General features: G+C 48.5%; 1 protein-coding gene across 2 annotated transcripts in view; it reads right to left on the minus strand.

Moving 5' to 3' along the window:
* RPH3AL (rabphilin 3A like (without C2 domains)) overlaps nucleotides 1-4443 on the minus strand; it is a 170722-nt gene extending 166279 nt beyond the window's left edge. The window contains exon 1 of one of the 2 annotated variants that reach the window (XM_066263110.1): nucleotides 4400-4443. The gene's annotated coding sequence lies outside the window, so the exon portion shown is untranslated. Of the gene's footprint in view, nucleotides 1-3759; nucleotides 3785-4399 lie in introns of those variants that run through there. The other variant, XM_066263113.1, reaches the window with a different exon arrangement.
* Between the last annotated feature and the right edge of the window lie 19435 nt (nucleotides 4444-23878).

The raw sequence follows: 23878 nt of genomic DNA on the forward strand, positions 1-23878 counted from the left end.
GACATTGGGTGATTTCCAGTTTATGTCTATTACAAACAGTCCTCCTGAGCATTCTCGCCCAGGTCTTTTCCCTGCAGCCTTTTGCCCATCATAAGATATAAAAAGTTGAAAACCATTGCTTTAAGCCTCAGATCTTGAGAAAGCTAATCTGTCCCACCTCTACAATTTACCCTTTCTTCTCTTTAAACTTAGTCCTTCCAACAAAGGAAGGGCACTATTGGCCACAGGAGTCAGACTTCCTAAAGCCCTATTCTACCGCCTAGTTGCTATGTGCCCTTAGCGGCAAGCACTTCAACCTCTCTGTGCATGATTCCTTACCTATAAACAGGAATAAAAATAGTTCTAAGTTCATTTGGTTGAGGGTTAAATGTGGAAACAGTGCCTGCACTTCGCAAGCACTCATCAATGTCAGTGGGTATGATTACTGCCAAAGGCACCTTCGATTGGGTGGCCCCTGCCAAAATTGTTGAGCGAGGCCGCTCACAGGAGACAGAAGATGAAGACTTTCTCACCACCTCCCGCAGGAGCAGAGCTGCACCATAAAGCCCTCTGGGCCACTGCCGCGCCCCCTCCCTCTGCCCCGCACTCATCAAGGATGCCGCTGCACTGGCTGCTGCCTTTCTACCCACAGGACCCTGGGTTTCACCCAAAATGTGACCTAACCCAGGGGCACCCTTCCGGGGTCATTGTTAATGGTGTGCCAGCAGCTCAGTGACAAGCTGCTGGGGCACCAACTGTGCCCAAACATTGCTGCCTGAAAAATCAAATGTTTTAAAGTCCATGCAAAAGAAAGAGTGAAGCAGAGTACTTCATTTTTTTTTTTTAGGTGACAAAGATGGAAAAAGCCCCTTGAGGCATACAGTGCAGGGACCGAAGAGCCAGAGACTGGGGCCTCTCACTACTGGTTGCCATGGCAACTATATTTCACAGCAGGAATTCATTTTCATATGACAGTGACCTGTGGAGGAAAAGGAAGGACAGCTCCTAAAGAAACTTAGTTGAACAGTATGTTGGGGCAGGAGGACTGATTTTGTTTATCAAAAAAAAAGCATTTAAAAGTACCTTAAGGGACAGAAGTGACCTCAGGGCCCCTAGGGATTCTCTGTTCCACAACTCCTACTTAAGACAGACACACAGACACACAACCACACACAGTCACACACTTATGCACAAAGCTTGTTTCAAAGGACTCCAGGGCAGATGTCACTGGTCCCTCCATTAATCATATGCAGATGTCACAGTGTCCCTGAGTCACTGGTCTCAGCATTAACCATCTGTTCTTCAGTGACAAAGTTCTTTCCAGGACTCCAGCCGAGTCCCAAGCAACCTGCCAACCAAGCCACCAGGACGTCCTGCACACCTGGGAACACACTCCCCGGACTGACACATACACATTCCTAGAGAAATAGGAAATCCTAGTCTGAAACACACCCTCGGGAGTCCGACTTCAGCTCCAACCTCTGCTCTGCCGACCCACAAGCTGTGTGGTTTAGGCAGGTGTGTGGATCTCTCTGGGTCTGTGTCCGCACAGGCAAAATGAAGATATAATCATAGCTCCCACCCTTCCCTCCTTGGGTGGTTAACACACTGAAGGGGACACCTAGATAATTAGCACATGCCCTACACATAACAGCCACTCAAATAAACAGCTGCTATGATTAAGAGCTAGAAGAGTGCCTGACCTGTGGTGGCGCAGTGGGATAAAGCGTCGACCTGGAACACTGAGGTTGCCGGTTCGAAACCCTGGGCTTGCCTGGTCAAGGCACATATGGGAGTTGATGCTTCCTGCTCCTCCCCCTTCTCTCTCTCTCCCCTCTCTCTAAAAATCAATTAAAAAATCAATAAATAAAATATTAAAAAAAAAAAAAAAGAGCTAGAAGAGTAACTCACACTCATCATCTGATTGGAAGCTAGTAACAGAGAACAAAGTATTATATTAACTTGGGTGGCACAAACTGTAATGAATGCATCAATAAGCCCAGTAGCAGTGCAGACCAACGGGAATCTGGAAGACTGTAACAGTCCAGCAGGGAGGTGGAGTTTAAATCAGATGCTGAAAGGTGATAGGAAGTGGTTTGTTTTTATTTTGTTGTTTGGTTTTTTTTGGAGGTTTGGGGTGGGAATTCCCAAGAGAAAGGCAAGAAGCTTCAGGGACAGAGAGGGACCTGCAATCAGCAGACAGCTGTGATGGTGCAGGATGAAGTGGAAAAGCCAAGAAAGGGGCCCCCAGTGCAAATGGGAGAGGCAAAGTTTTCCCAGGGAAAATGGCATCTTAGCTGGGTCCCAAAGGGCAAGGGCAAGAAGGCTGGCTATGGGAGCAAAGGAAGCAGATGCAGGACAGGAAATTGGTCTGAAGAGTGAGGCCACATGATGAAGGAGGCACATGAGGCGGATAAATGAGCTGGCTTTGTGTGGGAAGAAACCCAGAGCTTCTGAAGATTTCTTTGGAGAGAGGGTTCAGTGACAAGGTAAATGCAGTAGTCAGGGACCATGGAGTTAGAGACGACATGCCAGATGGACTGTGGGGGCTGCAGGGGATTCTGGCATCAGAGAGACCAGCTAAGGGGCCTCTGAACTCTGACCTGAGATGTTCAAGGCCAGGGAGAGGCAGAGATACTTCAGGGAAAAGTGAGTATGACATTGGAGGAGGAAACCGATTGCTGTTAAGTGAGGGCAGCTGCCCAGAAGGGTAGGCCAGCCTTGCACATGCTGAGTGTGGGGTATCACTGGGCACCCAAGGAGTCAGGACTCTAGCTGGACCCCAGGGTGGGAGCTCCCTAAGAAGCTAAACCCAGGGCCTCACAAAATGGTGCAGAAAAGAGGGAAGAGAGGTCGGAAGAGGAGAAGGAAAATGCAGAAATAAGAACAAAGCCAGGAGGAAGGAGTGCCCCAGAAATCACAGCAGAGAAAGCTGCAAAGAGGACACGTGCACACAGGGGTCCACATCTGGGCACGTGGACAAGGCAGACAAAAGAGCAGTGTCTGGAAACAAGACGACTTCCAGAGAAGCGGTTTCAGCGAAATGGTAGGGCCAGCAGCCAGGCTGCGGAGGATTAGGAGGGGAGGCGTGGAGCTGAGAGGCAGGCAGCAGGTGCAGAGCACTTGTTGGGAAAACGTGACAGTGAGAGGTGGGAAGGAAGCCATGGTTCCCATGCACGTTTATTACCCCCACCCCACCCCAAAAAAGGATGGGAGGCCAATGGCTATCAGGAGAATAGAGGGATATGAAAACCTGGTTAAGGTTAAGGGCACAATTTCTCAAGGTGTGGGAGTGGGTTGAGGCAGAGACTGGCTTTACCAGGGTAGTCGGGGAAACCTGACTCCTCCAGCCCTCAGACTGCTAGGAGTACCAAGATCCCCATGCAGCCTCACAGATAACCTGATCATTCACATGAACTGCCTGGCCCTGAACCTCACTGAGGATGGGTTTCCCCCTTTCGCATCACACTTCTTCCAGGGAAACCTCTGGGTGGGAGAACAGACTAGCCAGATGGGAAAATCCGGATCCTCAGCCTCTGAGCAGCCAGCCTGGCAACAGGCGTCAAAATTCCCAGACTTCCCAACAAAGCCCTCTCCACAGCCCAAGAAAGGAGGCTTCCATCGTAACAGCACAGAGGTCATGGGAACCATTGTGAGCCCGGAGCCTTCAAGCTGAAGTGCACAGGATGGATTTCAACACTACCTCCAAACCTTCTGCCTGGAAAAACAGAGGCGGGCCTGACTGCTGGGAGTGGGTTTCCGGAGGGCTGGAAAACAAACCTGGGGCATGATTCTCGGGCTGAAACCGAGGAATTCTGCCTGGCCAGTGAGAAACCCCTCCGTCTCGCACACACTCCTGGGCATCTTAACCATGTCCAGGGCCAGGGCCGGCCACGGCGCCCCACGCCAATCTTCTGGAGTGCGGGATCCTCACCAAAGGCAAGGCGGAGGGGCAGTGGCGCACCGCCCGGCGCGGGCGCGGCGACACCCAGGGCGCTCCCGCCGCACGTGGGCGCCCCAGCAGGCGCTGGGTAAACATCGCACTTGTTGACTCGCTCGCCGGCACGCTCACCCCAGCGCCGCCTGGTGTCCGTGGACGCCTTCGCCCGCTTTCCCCTCCCCCACTTGGCCACTCTCACGGTCCCACCTCGGAGCACCCAACGGGCTCCGGAGAGGGTCCCGGAACGGGTTGCAGGCCAGACGCAAAGTGCCAACCGTCCGGGGGCCGGGGCCGGGCCAGGCGCTGCCCGCGCCCCGCCGTCCCTGGGACTCGCCCCTTCCCCGGGCGCAGAGAGCTCCCGTCCTCTGCCCCAGGGCCGCCCTGTGGACCCCCTCGGCTCCCGCCACGGAGCCAAATGCACTCCCCAGGCCCGAGACCCAGCCCAGAAAGTGGGGGCGGCCCCACTTTAATCAGACTTACCTGCGGGTTCAGCCCAGCCGCCGGGCGTGCTCCCTGGCTGCCCTCTGGCGGCGACCGCAGGGACCCAGGCGCCCGCCCCGCTCCGCCCTCTCCCACCTGGAACCTGTTGGCAAGGGCGGGAGAACCCCAGCCTCAGGTCACCTGGTTGGCAGGACCCCTCTGAATGGATAGTCTTGTCATGAAACGGGTCTTGACTGCCCTTTCTTATTATTGGATAACAAACATCACTATCTTTTCCTTAAGCAGCTTCCAGTTCTTACTTTCTGGAACTACAGGATCTTCGAGGCTCATTTTGTGTATTTCCTGCCCCAGTCCTAGAATCAGCCACTTACTAGTATTAGAAAACAAGATCTGGGGGCTAGGTATGGTCTTTGCTACTGGACCCATAGCATTTTATAATTAATAACCTACAGCAGACCAAGGGAAGTTAGACCTCCCTGTTCTCTTAAGTGTTCTTGTCTGGTTATTCCTGAGGCTTGGGACAATAGCTTCAAAGACAGGCCCTGGACCCCAGGCCCTGGAAGGGAGGTGGGCAGTGAGAAGGTGGCAGTCCCCAGGCACCCAAGGAGGCCTTGGAGTGACCTACAGGCCAAGGTGAAGATCTGGGTGCTGTAAAGTCGGCTGAGTAGTGGACTTCCAGCCAGCAATGGCTGCAAGGTCGCAACCTAGAGATAAATGGGCCCGTGAAAACTAAATAGCAATGGAGGCAGTGTCCAGCAGGCATGCTGACTCCGGAGATCATTACGGAGGGTGTTTGGCTGAAGAGGGCTTCTGGTTGTGTGTGTCTGTTTGAGAGATAATGTTTATACTTTAAACCAGCTTCTCAAATGTGGCCTTGGGGCCTCTTGTGTCAGCAGCACCTAAGGATTTGTTAAATATGCAGAGTCACCGGCCTGGAGGTGGGGCCTGGAATCATCTTCATGTTCTCCCAAGGATTCTGATTCACACCAAGTGTAGAGCCAGCAGCCACAGCCAGGGCCACCATCAGAGCAGCCCGGCCCATGCAGGTTCGCATTGGATTCGGACAGTCGGTAAAGAAACAGCGGAGCCAAGAACTGATGGGCCATAGTCTTTAATTCTAGCTTGCACCCGGCGGGCAAGTAAAAATACACACTGGGCTCCAAAACCTACTCACATTCAGTGCTCACAAAGCCACTGACTTATCCGAGTTTCCTAGAATCAAAGGTTTCTAGCTCACCAGACTTATTCACCTCTGTTCCCCATCTCCTTCCTTATCCCAAATACAAACTCTACACAAACTGGCATCTCACTCAGCACTCCACCATCTTGGCTGCTTCTCCTGGCCTCCTCCACGTGGCCTTTCTCTGCTCTCCTCTCTCTCTCTTCTAATGATAATCTCAGGAACCAAGAGCACAAACTCCCGCTCCTTCCCTATTTTATAGTGTAGAAATCCAAACTCTTAATCCAATATACAAAATAGGGAAGTCTCTAATACAAAGTCACTTCTCTGAGGCATGATTGGATTGTACCACCCCACATCAAAAAAGGGTGGGAAAGGCTTAATCCCAAAACCAAGCCCCAGGCTACAAGGATTCTCAACACACATTAATATCACCTGGGCGACAGCCTCACGTGGGCAGCGCCTATTTTTAACAAAGTGAGCATAATACATTTTATCTGCCCAACACCAAGGTTGACCCTTTCAGGACTGAAAGTCCACAGTCAGGATGCCACTGAGGAGAGAATCTGTCTACTCTCTTTCTACAGATGCCAACCTGATCCCATGTTGCCTTTGGTTCTGTTTTTGGCCATGTACAGAACATTGGAACCAACATACTGCTTATTTTTCAGACTTTACCAACCTCAGCAGAAACAGCCCCATTAACTTTTACCTTCCTTGATAAAGAGTCTCTCCTTGACCACCTTTCAGTCAGGTTTCTCTGAGCCCTCATCTCAACTGGGCTTCAACCTTGGCCTGTAATAACTGCAACTCTAAACACAAATGATTTCATTTGCCCCTCAACACACAGAGGCTTGGGAAAAAAAATAGCCTGACCAGGCAGTGGTGCAGTGGATAGAGCGTCAGACAGAGAGAGAGAGAGGAAGAGAGAGAGAGATGCGGAGGACCCAGGTTCGAGACCCCGAGGTCACCAGCTTGAGCGTGGGCTCATCTGGTTTGAGCAAAGCTCACCAGTTTGGACCCAAGGTCGTTGGCTTGAGCAAGGGGTTACTTGGTCTGCTAAAGGCCCACGGTCAAGGCACATATGAGAAAGCAATCAATGAACAACTAAGGTGTCACAACAAAACGCTGATGATTGATGCTTCTCATCTCTCTCCTTTCCTGTCTGTCTGTCCCTATCTATCCCTCTCTCTGACTCCCTGTCTCTGTAAAAAACAAAAACAAAACAAAACAAAAATAAATCTAACACTGTTTCTAGCAGCCTAAAGCTGCAGTATCCTTGTGATGACCCAGCCCTACCTTGAGTTCCTATCTGAAAAAAACTCAAAAGCTTCTTCTGTTGGGCAGATAAAATGTATTATGCTCACATTGTTAAAGATGGCGCTGCCCACGTGGAGGCTGTCGCCCAGGTGATATTAATGTGTGTTGGGGGCAGGCTGTAAGCAGGCAGGATCGTTATAGCCTGGGGCTTGGTTTTGGGATTAAGCCTTTCCCACCCTTTTTGATGTGGGGTGGTACAATCCCATCATGTCTCTGATAAGTGACTTTGTATTAGAGACTTCCCTATTTCGTATATTGGATTAAAGGTTTGGATTTCTACACTATAAAATAGGGGCAGAATAGGAGCTTGCTCTCTCGGTTCCTGAGATTACCATTAAAGGAGAGAGCAGAGCAGAGAGCACAGGAAGGCCACATGGAGGCCAGGAGAAGCAGCCAAGATGGTGGAGTGTTGAGTGAGAAGCAGCCAAGATGGCGGAGTGTTGAGTGAGAAGCCAGTTTGGGCAGAGTTTGTGCAGGGAGAAGGAAGGAGATGGGGAACAGAGGTGAATAAGTCTGGTGAGCTAGCAACCTTTGATTCTAGGAAACTCGGATAAGTCAGTAGCTTTGTGAGCACTGAATGTGAGTAGGTTTTGGAGCCCAGTGTGTGTTTTTTACTTGCCCGCCGGGTGCAAGCTAGGATTAAAGAAGATGGCCCATCAGTTTTTGGCTCCGTTGTTTCTTTACCAACTGTCCGAATCCAATGCGAACCTGCATGTGCCAGGCTGCTGTGATAGTGGCCATGGCTTCTGGCTTTACAGTTTCCAAAAGAAATTATCATTGGTTCCAGACAATATCTGCTGATAGATTCCCGACCTCCATTTTTTCAGAGCATTTATTTTTTTTTCCAAACAATGTTGTAAATCCTTTCTGTTTCCCTTTTCCCACTTGTCAAAAAAAAAAAAAAAAATCTAATATCTAACTATGCTGTTTTACATCCTTTCTCCCAGAACCCAAGAGTGCCTGTCTGAACATCGTGAGAGCCGTTTCTTTAAAGTGTAATTGTCAGGAAGCACAGTGCCCCTGTGTCCTCATCTCTGTAGGAGGATAGGAGCCTAACCTGGGTGCCAGTTAGACACTGGTGGCCTAATCGCACCAACATTAACCACTTACGCTTTTGTAACTTTTCACTTTCTTGGCAATGCTGGAGCTCCCACTTAACTTTCCCTCCCTGTTCCCTCATTCTCCCTTTAAAAGGCTGTCACCTCCACACAGATCAGCCTCAAGCTCAGTTCTGCATGAAAGAAGTCTCTTTCCCCTGCTGCAGTAGTACTGCATAAAACCTGTCTTCACCGCCATTAACTCATGCTCATGTTCATCTTTGTTTCTCTTTAACGCTTTCCAGGAGTGTTCCTGGTGACAGGGAGCCTTGGAGTCACCGCCTCAGAACCAACAGGTCTCAGGGACTCAAAGTTAAATAGCAGCCCACAGAGGCAAGCATGAGGACAACTGTTCGGCTATCATCCAGCAAGGCCGGGATCTAGGATTTTCCTTTGCTCAGACAGGGAGATGGCAGCATAAATCAACAAAAACTAATACAAGCCTGACCTGTGGTGGCACAGTGGATAAAGCGTCAACCTGGAAATGCTGAGGTCACTGGTTCGAAACCCTGGGCTTGCCTGGTCAAGGCACATATGGGAGTCGATGCTTCCAGCTCCTCCCCCCCTTCTCTCTCTCTGTCTCTCCTCTCTCTCTCTGTCTCTCCCTCTCCTCTCTAAAATGAATAAATAAATAAATAATACATTTTTAAAAAAAAAGAATCTCTAAAAAAAAAAAAAAAAAAAACTAATACAAGAAGAAACTTAGAGCTTTGAATTCTGGAAATAAGCTGGAAGTGTAGGCATAATCAATTAACATTCTGAAGGAAACTGAAGTCCAGGGAGAGGCCCCAGCTTCTTCATCTGTACAGCACTTACAGATGGTGCAGGGGAGGGGCTATGCAAACAGAATCTTAAGTGGTTAGGTCCCATCTTCCTGCTCCTTGCAGTGTGAAGAGACCAGCAGACATGGCCCAGACGTGAATCATTATGTTAGAGTTGCAATTAAGCAAGACTTGTGGAGACAAAATGTCTTTCCTGCCTTCCAAAGAGACAACCACTTTACCTGTTTAGCATTATGCCAGGCTTATACATGTATGCATATATGTCATATACTTTTTATGCATATGTTACTTAATAAGTATATACTGAATGCTTATCGTATGCCAAACACTGCCTTAACTGTTGGAGGTACAGCAGTGAACAAAACAAAGTTTTCAGGCCCTGGCTAGTTGGCTCAGTTGTCAGAGGCAGATTTAATGTTGGGCACATCAAGCATGCACCCTGGGCCCTGATTTCTGAAGGGCCCTGCAAAACCCCTACTTTACAGTTTTTTCTAATGACACAAAGTTTGGTTTCATATGTGCAATTTTAACATTAATAGTACATAATTTTTTTTTTTTGTATTTTTCTGAAGTTGGAAACAGGGAGGCAGTCAGACAGACTCCCACATGTGCCCAACTGGGATCCACCCGGCATGCCCAACAGGGGGCGATGCTCTGCCCGTGTGGGGCATCACTCTGTTGCAACCAGAGCCATTCTAGCACCTAAGGCAGAGACCACAGAGCCATCCTCAGCGCCCGGGCCAACTTTGCTCCAATGGAGCCTTGGCTGCGGGAGGGGAAGAGAGAGACAGAGAGGAAAGAGAGGGGGAAGGGTGGAGAAGCAGATGGGTGCTTCTCCTGTGTGCCCTGGCTGGGAATCAAACCCGGAACTCCTGCACGCCAGGCCAACACTCTACCACTGAGCCAACCGGCCAGGGCCAATAGTACATAATATTTTTGAAATGGAACAAAATCATCAGGTTTATATGGAACTATAAAAATCCCTGAATAGCCTGGCCAGTTGGCTCAGCGGTAGAGCGTCGGCCTGGCGTGCGGGGGACCCGGGTTCGATTCCCGGCCAGGGCACATAGGAGAAGCGCCCATTTGCTTCTCCACCCCCCCCTTCCTCTCTGTCTCTCTCTTCCTCTCCCGCAGCCAAGGCTCCATTGGAGCAAAGATGGCCCGGGCGCTGGGGATGGCTCCTTGGCCTCTGCCCCAGGTGCTAGAGTGGCTCTGGTTGCAGCAGAGCGACGCTCCGGAGGGGCAGAGCATCGCCCCCTGGTGGGAAGAGCATCGCCCCTGGTGGGCGTGCTGGGTGGATCCCCGTCGGGCGCATGCGGGAGTCTGTCTTGACTGTCTCTCCCTGTTTCCAGCTTCAGAAAAATACAAAAAATAAAAAATAAAAAAATCCCTGAATAGCCAAAGTAATCCTAAGGAAAAAGAACAAAGCTGGGGGCATTGCAATACCCGACTTCAAATTCTAGAGCCACAATAATCCAAACAGAATTGGTATTGGCAGAAAAATAGAAACTCAGACCAATGGAACAGAATAGAGAGCCCAGAAATAAAACCACATATATATGGTCAAATCATCTTTGATAAAGGAACCAAAACCACAAAGGAGAAAAGAAAGCCTCTTCAATAAATGGTGCTGGGGCCCTGGCCGGTTGGCTCAGCGGTAGAGCGTCGGCCTGGCGTGCGGGGGACCCGGGTTTGATTCCCAGCCAGGGCACATAGGAGTAAGCGCCCATTTGCTTCTCCACCCCCTCCCCCTCCTTCCTCTCTGTCTCTCTCTTCCCCTCCCGCAGCCGAGGCTCCATTGGAGCAAAGATGGCCCGGGCGCTGGGGATGGCTCCTTGGCCTCTGCCCCAGGCGCTAGAGTGGCTCTGGTCTCGGCAGAGCGATGCCCCAGAGGGGCAGAGCATCGCCCCCTGGTGGGCAGAGCGTCGCCCCTGGTGGGCGTGCCGGGTGGATCCCGGTCAGGCGCATGCGAGAGTCTGACTGTCTCTCCCCGTTTCCAGCTTCAGAAAAATACAAAAAATAAAAAAATAAAAATAAATAAATAAATGGTGCTGGGAAAACTGGAGAGCCACATGCAAAAGAATGAAAGTCAACTACAGTTTGTCTCCTTGTACCAAAATTAATTCAAAATGGATCAAAGACCTAAATATAAGATCTGAAAAAATAAATTACATAGAAGAAAACATAAGTACTAAACTCATGGACCTTGGCCATAAAGAACATTTTATGAATTTGACTCCAAAGGCAAGGAAAGTGAAGGCAAAGATAAATGAATGGAACCACATCAGACTAAGAAGCTTTTGCACAGGAAAAGAAACTGACAACAAAACAAACAGACAGCCAACTAAATGTGAGATATTTTCAAACAACAGCACAGATTAGGGCCTAATATCCAAAATACACAAAGAACTCACAAAACTCAACAACAAATAAGCAAACAATCTAATAAAAAAATGAGAAGAGGACGTGAACAGACACTTCTCCCAGGAAGAAATACAAATGGCCAACAGATATATGAAAAGATGCTCATCTTCACTAGTTATTAGAGAAATGCAAATCAAAACTACAATGAGTTACCACCTCATACCTGATAGATTAGCTATTATCAACAAGACAGGTAATAACAAGTGTTGGAGAGGCTGTGGAGAAAATGGAACCCTCATTCACTGTTGGTGGGAATGTAAAGTAGTACAACCATTATGGAAGAAAGTATGGTGGTTCCTCAAAAAATTAAGAATAGAACTACCGGGCCCTGGCCGGTTGGCTCAGCGGTAGAGCGTTGGCCTGGCATGCGGGGGACCCGGGTTCGATTCCCGGCCAGGGCACATAGGAGAAGCACCCATTTGCTTCTCCACCCCCCCCTTCTTCTCTGTCTCTCTCCTCCCCTCCCGCAGTGAGGCTCCATTGGAGCAAAGATGGCCCGGGTGCTGGGGATGGCTCCTTGGCCTCTGCCCCAGGCGCTAGAGTGGCTCTGGTTGCGGCAGAGCGACGCCCCGGAGGGGCAGAGCATCGCCCCCTGGTGGGCAGAGCGTCGCCCCTGGTGGGCGTGCCGCGTGGATCCCGGTTGGACGCATGCGGGAGTCTGACTGTCTCTCCCCGTTTCCAGCTTCAGAAAAATGGAAAAAAATAAAAAAATAAAAAAAATAAAAATATGGTTAACATGTATTTTTATTTTCCCTGTCTCTCTCTTTTTTTTTAGGAGGCCCAATATTTTCTTCTGCACCTGGAGCCTCAACCAACCTTAATCTGCTTCTGTCAGTGGTAGAGATTTAGCCTGGTGTGTGGATGTTCCAGGTTTGATTCTCCTGGTGTGTGGATGTCCCAGGTTTGATTCTCAGGGCACACATAAGTGACCATCTGCCTCTCCACACCTCCTCTCCCTCTTTCTCTCTCTCTCTCTCTCTCTCTCTCTCTCTCTCTCCCCCCATCCTCCCTCAGCCATAGCTCAATTGGCTTGAGCAAGTTGACCCTGGGACACTGAGGATGATTCTAGTGTTCTTCATTTCAGGTGCTAAAAGCAACTTGGTTGCTGAGTGTTGGTAAAATAAGTTTGTAAATATGATATATATGTTTGCTCACTTATAGTTTGCTTTGGATGTGGGGGGACAGGCTGTAAGCAGGCAGGATCTTTATAGCCTAAGGCTTAGTTTAAAGACTAAGCCTTTCCCACCCTTTTTGACGTAGGGTGGTGCACTTTCATGAGGAATCCTATTATGCCTCAGATAAGTGACTTTGTATCAGAGACTTCCTTATTTGTATATTGGATTAAAGGTTTTGACTTCTGCACTATAAAATGGGGGCAGACCGGGAGCTTGCTCTCTCTTGGTTCCTGAGATTAGCATTAGAGGAGAGAGCAGAGAAAAAAGAGCAGATATGGCCCTGGCCGGTTGGCTCAGTGGTAGAGCGTTGGCCTTGCGTACAGAAGTCCCGGGTTCGATTCCCAGCCAGGGCACACAGGAGAAGCACCCATCTGCTTCTCCACCCCTCCCCCTCTCCTTCCTCTCTATCTCTGTCTTCCCCTCCCGCAGCCGAGGCTCCATTGGAGCAAAGATGGCCCAGGTGCTGGAGATGGCTCCTTGGCCTCTGCCCCAGGCGCTAGAGTGGCTCTGGTCGCGGCAGAGTGACGTCCCGGAGGGGCAGAGCATCGCCCCCTGGTGGGCAGAGCGTCGCCCCCTGGTGGGCGTGCTGGGTGGATCCCAGTCTGGCGCATGTGGGAATCTGTCTGACTGTCTCTCCCCGTTTCTAGCTTCAGAAAAATACAAAAAAAAAAAAAAAAAAAAAAAGCAGATAAAGGCCACGTGGAGGAGAGGAGAAGCAGTCAAGATGGCGGAGTGCTAAAAGAGAAGCCAGTTTGTGCAGAGTTTGTGCAGAGAGAAGGAGATGGGGAACAAAGGAGAATGAGACTAGTGAGCTAGAAACCTTTGATTCTAGGAAACTAGGATAAGGCAGTAGCTTTGTGAGCACTGAATGAGTGAGTTTTGGAGCCCAGTGTGTGTTTTTGCTTGACTGCCAGGTGCAAGCTAGAATTAAAGGTAATGACCCACCAGTTCTTGGCTCTGTTGTTTCATTACCATCTGTCTGAATCTAATGCGAACCTGCATTGGCCAGGCGGCTGTGATGGTGGCCGTGGCTACTGGCTTTACACCAAGCAATGGAGTGATTCCCAGATGGGTAGAGCATTGCCCCATAGGGGGCTTGCCAGGTGGATCCTGGTCTGGGCATATGTAGTAATCTGTCTCTCTGCCTCCCTGCTCTCACTTAATTTAAAAAAAGTTTCTGAATAACACATAAACAAACAACTAGATGTATAAGTCAAGTGGTGATAAATACTATGGAGAAAAATAAAGGCCAGTAAGGAACATGGGAGTAGTCAGGGAAGGCTTCTCTGATAAGATGACCTTTGAATTGTAGAGAAGGAAAAATCTTTTTCCTTCTACCCTCCTGGGTTCAATGTCTAGGGGCCTGTGAATCAAACTGATAGAAGACAGATTAACAAAGGGAAAAAATGTTCTAATTATACAGACACTAGGGTTTACTCACACAAAAAAATAGGTGACTCAAAGAGGGGCCAATGGAAGCAATCTAAGCTTCAATTGGATAAAGAAGATGTACATAGCCCTGGCTGAAGAGCTCAGTTGGTTAGAGCGTTGACCCGATCGATATGCCAAGGTTGCAGGCTCAGTCCCCAGTCAGGGCACATACAAGATTCAACCAATGAATGTATGGATAAATGGAAAACAAATTGATGTTTCTCTCTCTATTCCTTCCTCTCTCTCTAAAATCAATTTAAAAACTCTTTTGAAAAGCAGACATACAGCCTGACCAGGCAGTGGTGCAGTGGATAGAGCATTGGACTGGGATACAGAAGACCCAGGTTCGAAACCTTAAGGTCACTGGCTTGAGTGTAGGCTCATCGGCTTGAGCGTGCGCTCACCAGCTTGAGCACGGGGTCGCTGGCTTGAGTGTGAGACCACAGACATGACCCCATGGTCACTGGTTTGAGCCCAAGGTTCCTGGCTTGAGCAAGGAGTGACTTGCTCTGCTGTAGCCCCCTGGTCAAGGCACAGATGAGAAAGTAATCAACGAACAACTAAAATGCTACTATGAAGATTTGATTCTTCTCATCTCTCTCTCTTCCTGTCTGTCTGTCCTTATCTGTCCCGCTGTCTTTGTCACAAAAAATTAAAATAAATAAAATATGTAAAAAGCAGACATACAGCCTGACCAGGCAGTGACACAGTGGATAGAGCGTCGGACTGGGATGCGGAACAACTTAGGTTTGAGACCTCGAGGTCACCAGCTTGAGCGCGGGCTCATCTGGCTTGAGCAAAAAGCTCACCAACTTGGACCCAAGGTCGCTGGCTTGAGCAAGGGGTTACTTGGTCTGCTGAAGGCCCGTGGTCAAGGCGCATATGAGAAAGCAATCAATGAACAGCTAAGGTGCTGCAACGAAGAATTGATGCTTCTTATCTCTCTCCCTTCCTGTCTGTCTGTCCTGTCTGTTCCTCTCTCTGTCTCTCTCTATATATTGTGCGCACATGTGTGCACAAAAAAAAAAAAGAATGATATGATATCACCTATATGTGGAATATTAAACAAAAAGTAACAAACACATAAAATACAAACAGAATGACAATTAGATAGGAAAAAGGGTGTGTTAGACATGAGCAGAGCAAAGACTATAGACCAGGCACAGAAGGTCACCAGAGCAGAAAACCCCAGGTGCCTAGCAACGAGCAAAATTGGGAGACCAAGAATCTTGCTTCCATGGTAACCTTTCCTCCACTATTGCTTGTGGTTTAGATCCACTGACCTTTTGTATCACTGATCATGCGTTTGCACCGTCCTCTAGCATGTTGCTAGTCATGCAGGTTAGATCCCCTTGGGGGGGGGAGGATAAACAAGGAGGCAAAAGCACAGCCCTTAGGCATTAACCCCTAGGAATAACAGTTTCTAGGCCTCAGAAATGTTTCAGCTCCAAGCCCAGAAAAGCAGCAAAACCAGACAAGCAATGTCATAGCTGACATCAGGATCAGTTGCATTGACTAATGACCCCCTGCCTTGGTGCCAACCAATCAGTGGAGACTACAACCCTAGAAGAACACACCTGGAGAGCTGATGACTATTCTAATGAGATCCTCCTATGGGACCTCCCCTACACGCTCCACCCTTAAAAGCCCTTAACATGGAGGACCCAGCATGCTCTTCCTCCTCTCCCCCTCCCACTCCTCCTCCTTCCTCCTTCTTCCCCACTTTCCCTTCTTCCTCTCCTTCCCCTCAGGCGTGTATTTTCCCCATTGATTTGGGGGGAAGGGAGAGAGAGAGAGAGAGAAGCATTGACTCATTATTCCACTGAATTGTTCCATTTAGATGTGTACTCATTGGTTGTTTCTCATATGTACCCTGACTGGGGATGGAACCTGCAGCTTTGGTGTGCTGGGGTGATGCTCTATCTACTGAGCCACCACGCTAGGGCCCCAGGGGCATTTTTCTTGCCTCTCTCTTTCTCCTAAGCTCTAAGGGACCCCACAATACTTGCAGCTAGGAGAGCAATGGACAGTGGCAGCTTGTCCAGGCTTACCCCCTGGACCTGTCTCCAAGGCTTCCTTTTCTCTGACTTTCCTCCTACACAGCCAATAAATCCTTGCTTTACTTGCTTAACTTTGTCTCTTGACTGAATTCTTTCCTTCAAGAAAGACATGGTATCAATATAATATATAATCAATAAGAAAATACATGCCTATGATTGCTAGTATGTAACTATTTCCCAGAGTGTCTTCAGCTTCCCCACCAGGGAACGCGGGAAAGCTACTGAAGCAGGATGTTCCCATGGCCCCTGAGGAGGATGACTGGCGCCCAAGAAGCAGTCAAGATTGTGATTAGATCGGGAGGACCTTGACATCCTGGAAAAGAGATTAAGATTCCGGGAACTGGCCGTCCTGCTTTATGACTCCCATGGGATTAACTGCATGCAGCCCATTGTACTAACCTCCCCTGAGAAATTATATAATCAGCCTTCACAGCCTAGATTTTGAGGCAGGCTTTGGGCTAAGCAATGTCCCCTGTTCTCTCAGGTTGCTGGCAATCTTGATGAAAGATGCCTGTTTCCCTCTCAGACCCAATCTTTGCTTATTGGTTATTGCAGCGTTGGGTGACCTGAACTCCGGACCGGTTGTAGTTTGGTAACAAGAAAATCAGAATCGAGGTCTCCTTGGCTCGCTGGTAACAGGTGGGGGAGGAGGAAGTGGGTAAAGAATTTCAAATATATGGTAACAGTGGTAACAGAAGGGGACTGGACTTCAGGTGGGGAACATGCAATAGAGTGCACAGATATCATATTATAACCTGAAAATTATATATTAACCAATATTACTGCAACATATTTAACTTTTTTAATTAAAAAAAAAAAAAAACGAACCTGACCAGGCGGTGGCACAGTGGATAGAGAGTCGGACTGGGATGCAGAGGACCCAGGTTCGAGACCCCGAGGCCGCCAGCTTGAGCACGAGCTCATCTGGCTTGAGCAAAGCTCACCAGCTTGGACCCAAGGTCGCTGGCTTGAGCAAGGGGTTACTCAATCTGCTAAAGGCCCGCGGTCAAGGCACATATGAGAAAGCAATCAATGAACAACTAAGGTGTCGCAACGAAAAACTGATGATTGATGCTTCTTATCTCTCCCCGCTCCTGTCTGTCTGTCCCTATCTTTCCCTCTCTCTGTCTCTGTAAATTAATTAATTAATTAATTAAAAAATAATTTAAAAAACCCGAGGAGGCAGATGATGAGGCTTATGTACCATTTTAGGCTAAACAAAGGAAAGGGGGTTGAGGGATTCTGGGCAGAGAAGCAAGTTATTGGAAGGTGGGCCAGGAAAAGTATGGTAAAGGATTGTTTAATAAGGTTTATGCCTGACCAGGCAGTGGCACAGTGGATAGAGCATCAGACTGGGATGTAGAGGACCCAGGTTCAAAACCCCAAGATGGCTGGCTTGAGCACAGGCTCATTTGCTTTGAGCAAGGCTCACCACCAGTTTAAGCCCAAGGTCACTGGCTAGAGCAAGGGGTCATTCGGTTTGCTGTAGCTCCCCCCTCACCTGTGGTAAGGTGCCAAAGAATTGCAAAAATTAATATTAGGCCTGACTAGGCGGTGGCGCAGTGGATAGAGCGTCGGACTGGGATGTGGAGGACCCAGGTTCGAGACCCCGAGGTTGCCAGCTTGAGCACGGGCTCATCTGGTTTGAGTAAAGCTCACCAGCTTGGACTCAAGTTCGCTGGCTCGAGCAAGGGGATACTCGGTCTGCTGTAGCCCCACGGTCAAGGCACATATGAGAAAGCAATCAAGGAACAACTGTGTCGCAATGAAAAACTGATGATTGATGCTTCTCATCTCTCTCTGTTCCTGTCTGTCCCTATCTCTCCCTCTCTCTCTCTGTAAAAAAAAAAAAAAAAAAAAAAAATTAATATTAGTATTTTAGGAGAAAAAGTCAAGCTTCTTGGCCCATCCTTTCTTTAGAGAATGGAGGGAGAAGGATATGGGAGTTTCCTGACTTACAGGGAGGATTGGGTCATTTAGTTTAACTATAGAAAAAAGGTTATCTGAAGAATTTTCTTTCCCTTTCAATAAGAGACAAAATTTACATACCACTCTACACTGATTTTTTTTTAATTAATTTATTTTTTACTGAGACAGAGAGTGAGTCAGAGAGAGGGATAGACAGGAACGGAGAGAGATGAGGAGCATCAATCACCAGTTTTTCATTGTGTGTGCAACACCTTAGTTGTTCACTGACTGGACTGCCCCCCCATATGTGCCCTGACCACAGGCCTTCAGCAGACCAAGTAACCCCTTGCTGGAGCCAGCGACCCTGGGTTCAAGCTGGTGGACTTTTGCTCAAACCAGATGAGCCCGCGCTTAAGCTGGCGACCTCGGGGAACCGAACCTGGGTCCTCTGCATCCCAGTCCAACGCTCCATCCACTGCGCCATCGCCTGGTCAGGCTCACCCTACACTGATTTTAACTCTCCCTCCCTTCCTGGAATCCTGAGAGTAAGGAATACCTCTAGGCAAAGGAGGGGAGATAGACTTTAAAAGATTTATGAATGTCTTTGATATGTAAAACGACATCACTATTGTATCACCTTGAAAGTTTTAATGTTTTTTATAGATCCTCTAGAGTAGTGGTAATCAACCCGGTCACGAGTGGGCATTCCAGCTTTCATGGTGGGCGGTAGCAGAGCAACCAAAGTATAAATAAAAAGATAGATTTAACTATAGTAAGTTGTTTTACAAAGATTTATTCTGCCAAACTTAGCAAAAATCCAACATAAAGTACTTGGTAAGTAATTATTATTATATGCTTTAACTTGCTGTAACTCTGCTTTATAAATTTTATAAAGTTACTTCCCTACTTTATAAATCACCATTACTGTGGAACCAGTGGGCGGTTAGAAAATTTTACTACTAACAGAGATACAAAAGTGGGCGGTAGGTATAATATAAAAAGGTTGACTACCCCTGCTCTAGACAAATGCTATAAGCTTGTTAATGATTGTGTCATGCTCCCCCCCCCAACCTGTATGTGGTCAAGGGTATATAACCAGCCTCTCAGAGTTATATTCAACACTGCACAACTTGGGTCAGCTATACCCCTTGTTGATCATATGCAGCCAGCTTAATTAATAAACCTCCTCCTAAAAATTCTTCTGTATCCTGCCTTGGTGTCTCTACGTAAACCTGCGGAAATAACGTACTGTACTTTACAACACACCCACCCCCAACCCCGGCCAAGGCACATAGGAGAAAGCAATCAATGAACAACTAAAGTGCTGCAATGAAGAATTGATGCTTTGCGGCCTGACCTGTGGTGGCGCAGTGGATAAAGCGTCGACCTGGAAATGCTGAGGTCGCCGGTTCGAAACCCTGGGCTTGCCTGGTCAAGGCACATATGGGAGTTGATGCTTCCAGCTCCTCCCCCTCTTCTCTCTCTCTCTCTGTCTCTCTCTCTCCTCTCTAAAATAAATAAATTTTTTAAAAAATTAAAAAAAAAAAAAAAGAGTTGATGCTTTGCATCTCTCTCCCTCCCTGTCTGTCTGTCCCTGTCTGTTCCTCTATCTCTCTCTCTCTCTGACACACACACAAAAAAATAAGGTCTTCTCTTGGAATTCAGAACTCTCCTCTTCCAGGTATGAGAGAGGGGGCCCTCTCTACAAATGGAAATTTTCTTTATAAATGGAATTTTTTTACAAGGAGGAAAACATGTGCCCTATTTTTAGAGCTTTTCCTGTGTCTGCAGATTCTTAACCTCCAGCACAAAATAATCATGTGCCAAAGAGGCGTATTTTGGAGTGGCACATACTGGTACCTCTCAGAATGAAGGCAGGACATCTTGAACAAGAGTGTTTCATGGGGAAGGGAAAAGCAGGTGCAAAGACCTGAGCTGAGATGCCCGGAGCTGGCGTGTTAGAGAAACAGCAAGGAAGGTCAGTGGGGCTGGAGGGAACAGAGGGCAGGGTGGAGGTGTTAGCAAACCATTCGCACTGCCCTCACTCTCCTGTTTCACCACTACAGCTCTTAGTCCTGCTCAGCCTAAGTGAAGCTGCCTCATTCTGTTTTAGAAGCTCTTGGGTACTCCACCGTATGGACAAAGTGCAACCTATTGAACTGATTGTAGAATTTTTCTTTCTATGTACTTTTTTATTTTTAAAGATTTTATCTATTGATTTTAGAGAAAGAGAGAAAGAGGGGAGGAGTAGGAAGCGTCAACTCATAATAGTTGCTTCTCGTAAGGGCCTTGGCCGGGCAAGCCCAGGGTTTCAAACTGGAGAGACTTTAGTATTCCCGGTCAACGCTGTATCCACTGCATCACCACAGGTCAAGCATGTCAAATTTTCTTTCTTTTTTTCCCTTAAAGTACCATGAGGTATAATGTAAAAATTAATCAGTGGTTGTGTGACCAGACAGGGGACCTGACCCTTCCGGTCTGCCTAGGGCCAGCCAGTAATGTGTGGGTTCTTGACTTCATGCAGGAAAAACTTCACAAGTCCAGGTGATGTGGAGAGTAAATTTATTAGAGCTGGGAACAGTGAGACAGGGAAGGGCCCGGGATAGAAGCAGCAACAGGAGGGCCTAGGCAGGGCTGCTTCGGCTCTCTGGAAACCTACGGAAAAGAAATGAGCAAAAAAAAGGAGGCCTTGGGGACAGGTTCAGGGGGTAAGCCCTGGACAAGCTGCTGCTGCCCCTGCTCCCCTGGTTGCAAATCCCATGGGGACCCTTACAGTGTAGGAGATGCACGCCTGTGGGGAATTAGAGGGGGGTGGAACAGAGCCGGCTCCCAGGAGGGTGACTGCCCCTGGGTCCTTTGTTTTGAAGGTTTCTAAAGACAAGGAGTTTAGGGGAGGTTTTCAATAGAATATTCATCAGCTATTCCAGCTGTGACTCCCCTCAACCCCTGTGTGGTCCCCACTGCTGGGCCAGCCCCACTGCAGGGGTGGCCAGGGAGCCATCAGCCCCTGCAGGGGGTCAGTCAGCCCCCTGAGCCTGGACCCAAAATTCTGGCCTAGATGTTATTTCAAGGAAGGTGACCTGTATTTGGCTGTAAATTGCTCTGCCGGTTTATTCAGCTGTCTCAGTTTCCCCATTCTACTTGACAAGGAATTTTCCTAGCTTCTTATTATCCTGTTTCAATCGAAGTGGGTTTTAAAATGTAGAAAAAATGGACAGCAGGCCTGTTCTTAACAGTTTCAAAGCCTGGGGCAAGAGTAGAAATGGAGGCCCACGTACCATATGTCTAAATAGTAAAAGTTATAAATTAAATTGACATATTGTTAAATAAAATATGTACTATCTTCCTACTTTGACAAATAAACCTTTAAAACAATCTGGAAGGCCAAATTTGAGAGAGAGAGAGAGAGATTTAACGGGGTGACGCTGATCAATAAGAGTACATAGGTTTCAGGTAACGGTGAAAAAAGTGTGCGGGTTCTTGACTTTGCTCAGGAAAGATTTCACAATGTGAGTCTAGGTGATTTTGAGAGTAAGTTTACTAAATCTGGGGACAGTGAAACAAAGAAGGGCCTAGGATAGACGGAGCAGCAGGAGAGAGACTAGATGGGGCTTCTGTCAGCTCAGTGGAGTCGGAGGAAAGGGGGCCTGGGAGACAGGTTCAGGGGGTTGGCTCAGAGGGAGTGCCAAGCTACACCGCCCTTTGCTCCCCTAGTTGCAAGTCTTGTGGGGACCCTTAGAACTTAAGAGATACCTGCCTGTGAGGGAAGAGGAAGGAGCAGTGGGCTTTTAGGAGGGAGAGTGCTCCTGGGTCCTTTGTTTTGAGGATTTTTAAAGGCTGGGAGTTTAGAGAAGGTCTCCGAGAAGAGCTCAGTAGGGCCCTCATCAGCTTTTCTTTTTTTTTCTTTTTTTTCTTTTTTCTGAAGCTGAAAACAGGGAGAGACAGTCAGACAGACTCCCGCATGCGCCTGACCGGATCTACCCGGCACGCCCACCATGGGGCGATGCTCTGCCCATCCTGGGCATCGCCATGTTGCGACCAGAGCCACTCTAGCGCCTGGGGCAGAGGCCAAGGAGCCATCCCCAGCGCCCGGGCCATCTTTGCTCCAATGGAGCCTTGGCTGCGGGAGGGGAAGAGAGAGACAAAGAGGAAAGCGCGGTGGAGGGGTGGAGAAGCAAATGGGCGCTTCTCCTGTGTGCCCTGGCCGGGAATCGAACCTGGGTCCTCCGCACGCTAGGCCGACGCTCTACCGCTGAGCCAATCGGCCAGGGCTATCATCAGCTTTTCTAGGTGTGCCCTTTCACGGTTGTGGTCTCTACTGATTGGTCAGTGCCGGGGCAGGCGGTCATTAGTCATTGCAACTGGTCCTGGCGTCTCCCACCTGGTTTTGCTGCTTTTCTGGGCCTGGAGCTAAAATACATTTGAGGCCTAGATGTTATCTCTAGAGAGGTGACTCTCTGTATCTGGCTGTAAATTGCTCAGCCAGTTTGTTCAGCTATCTCTCTCAGTCTCCCCACTCTACTTGCCAAGGAATTTTTCCAGCTTCTTATTATCCTGTCTCAGAGACACCTGTTGGGCAGATGAAATATATTATGCTCACTTTGTTAAAGATGGCACTGCCCACGTGGAGGCCCGTTGCCCAGGTCATGTTATTGGTTACCCTTCTTGTTTGGGATGGACGTGATTATATTAATGTGTGTTGGGGACAGGCTGTAAGCAAGCAAAAACCTTATAGCCTAAGGCTTAGGTTTTGGGGGTTTTTTTTTATACTTTATTTATTGATTTTACAGAGACAGGAGAGAAAGGGGAGCATGGATTGGGAAGTATCAACTCATAGGTGCTTCATGTTAGTTGTTCATTGCTCGCTTGTTGTATGTACCTTGGCCAGGGCAGCCCAGGGTTTCGAACCGGCAACCTTGGCATTCCAGGCCGAAAGTTTATCCACAGCACCACCACAGGCCAGGCCTAAGGCTTAGTTTTAAGACTAAGCCTTTCTCACCCTTTTTGATGTGGGGTGGTGCACTCTTATGAGGAATCCCATTATGCCTCAGATAAGTGACTTTGTATCAGAGACTTCCTTGTTTATATATTGGATTAAAGGTTTTGAATCTACACTATAAAGTGGGGCAGACCAGGAGCTTGCTCTCTCTCAGTTCCTGAGATTAGCATTAGAGGGAAGAGCAGAGAAGGCCACGTGGAGGAGAGGAGAAGCAGCCGAGATGGTGGAGTGCTAAGGGAGAAGCCAATTTGTGCAGAGTTTGTGCAGAGAGAAGGAGATAGGAAACAGAGGTGAATAAGGCTGGTGAGGTAGAAAACTTTGATCCTAGGAAAACTCGAATAAGTCAGTGGCTTTGGGAGCCCTGAGTGGAAAGGTAAGTGTTTTCCCACTGTTTGTATTTCTTGCCCGCTGGGTGCAAGCTAAGATTAAAGCTAATGGCCCACCAGTTCTTGGCTCCATTGTTTCGTTACCATCTGTCCCAATCAAATGCGAACCTGCATGGGCCCAGTGGCTGTGATGGTGGCCGTGACAACTGGCTATACAAAACCCCAGCCAGCCTGTTGAATTTCTATCAATGCTGCCCTTGGCCTAGGGCTGCTCAGGAGGATGGACTCAGGAGAGAGGCCCAGATAGGTCCAACTAGCAGGCTGAGGACCTTTAAGCAAGAAATTCCAAGGTGCCTGGCCTGTGGTGGCTCAGTGGATAAAGCGTCGACCTGGAACACTGAGTTCTCCAGTTCAAAATCCTGGGCTTGCCTGGTCAAGGCACATATGAGAGTTGATGCTTCCTGCTCCTCCCCCCTTCTCAATCTCTCTCTCTCTCTCTCTCTCTCTTTAAAATGAATAAATAAAATATAAAAAAAGAAAAGAAATTCCAAGGTGCCAGGTACTCAGACTGTGGGCTAGGAAGAGGGAGGTGGGACATAGATGCTGGGTGGGCAGGACCCCTTGATTCCACAGACTTCCTGTCCCTTAGGGAGGGGTACAGCTGGAGGAGAGTCAGAGCAGCATCTGTGAAGCAGAAGGTCCAGAGCAGGGCCCCCACTTGCCCAAGTGCAAGGGTGCTGCTGCTGATGAGTGGTCACTGCCCATTTGCCTCAGGGAAGAAACTGACAGAGCAGAGAGGACAGAGCAGAGAGCTGG

This window comes from Saccopteryx bilineata, chromosome 2 (assembly GCF_036850765.1).
Source record: "Saccopteryx bilineata isolate mSacBil1 chromosome 2, mSacBil1_pri_phased_curated, whole genome shotgun sequence".
Classification (NCBI taxonomy): Eukaryota; Metazoa; Chordata; class Mammalia; order Chiroptera; family Emballonuridae; genus Saccopteryx; species Saccopteryx bilineata.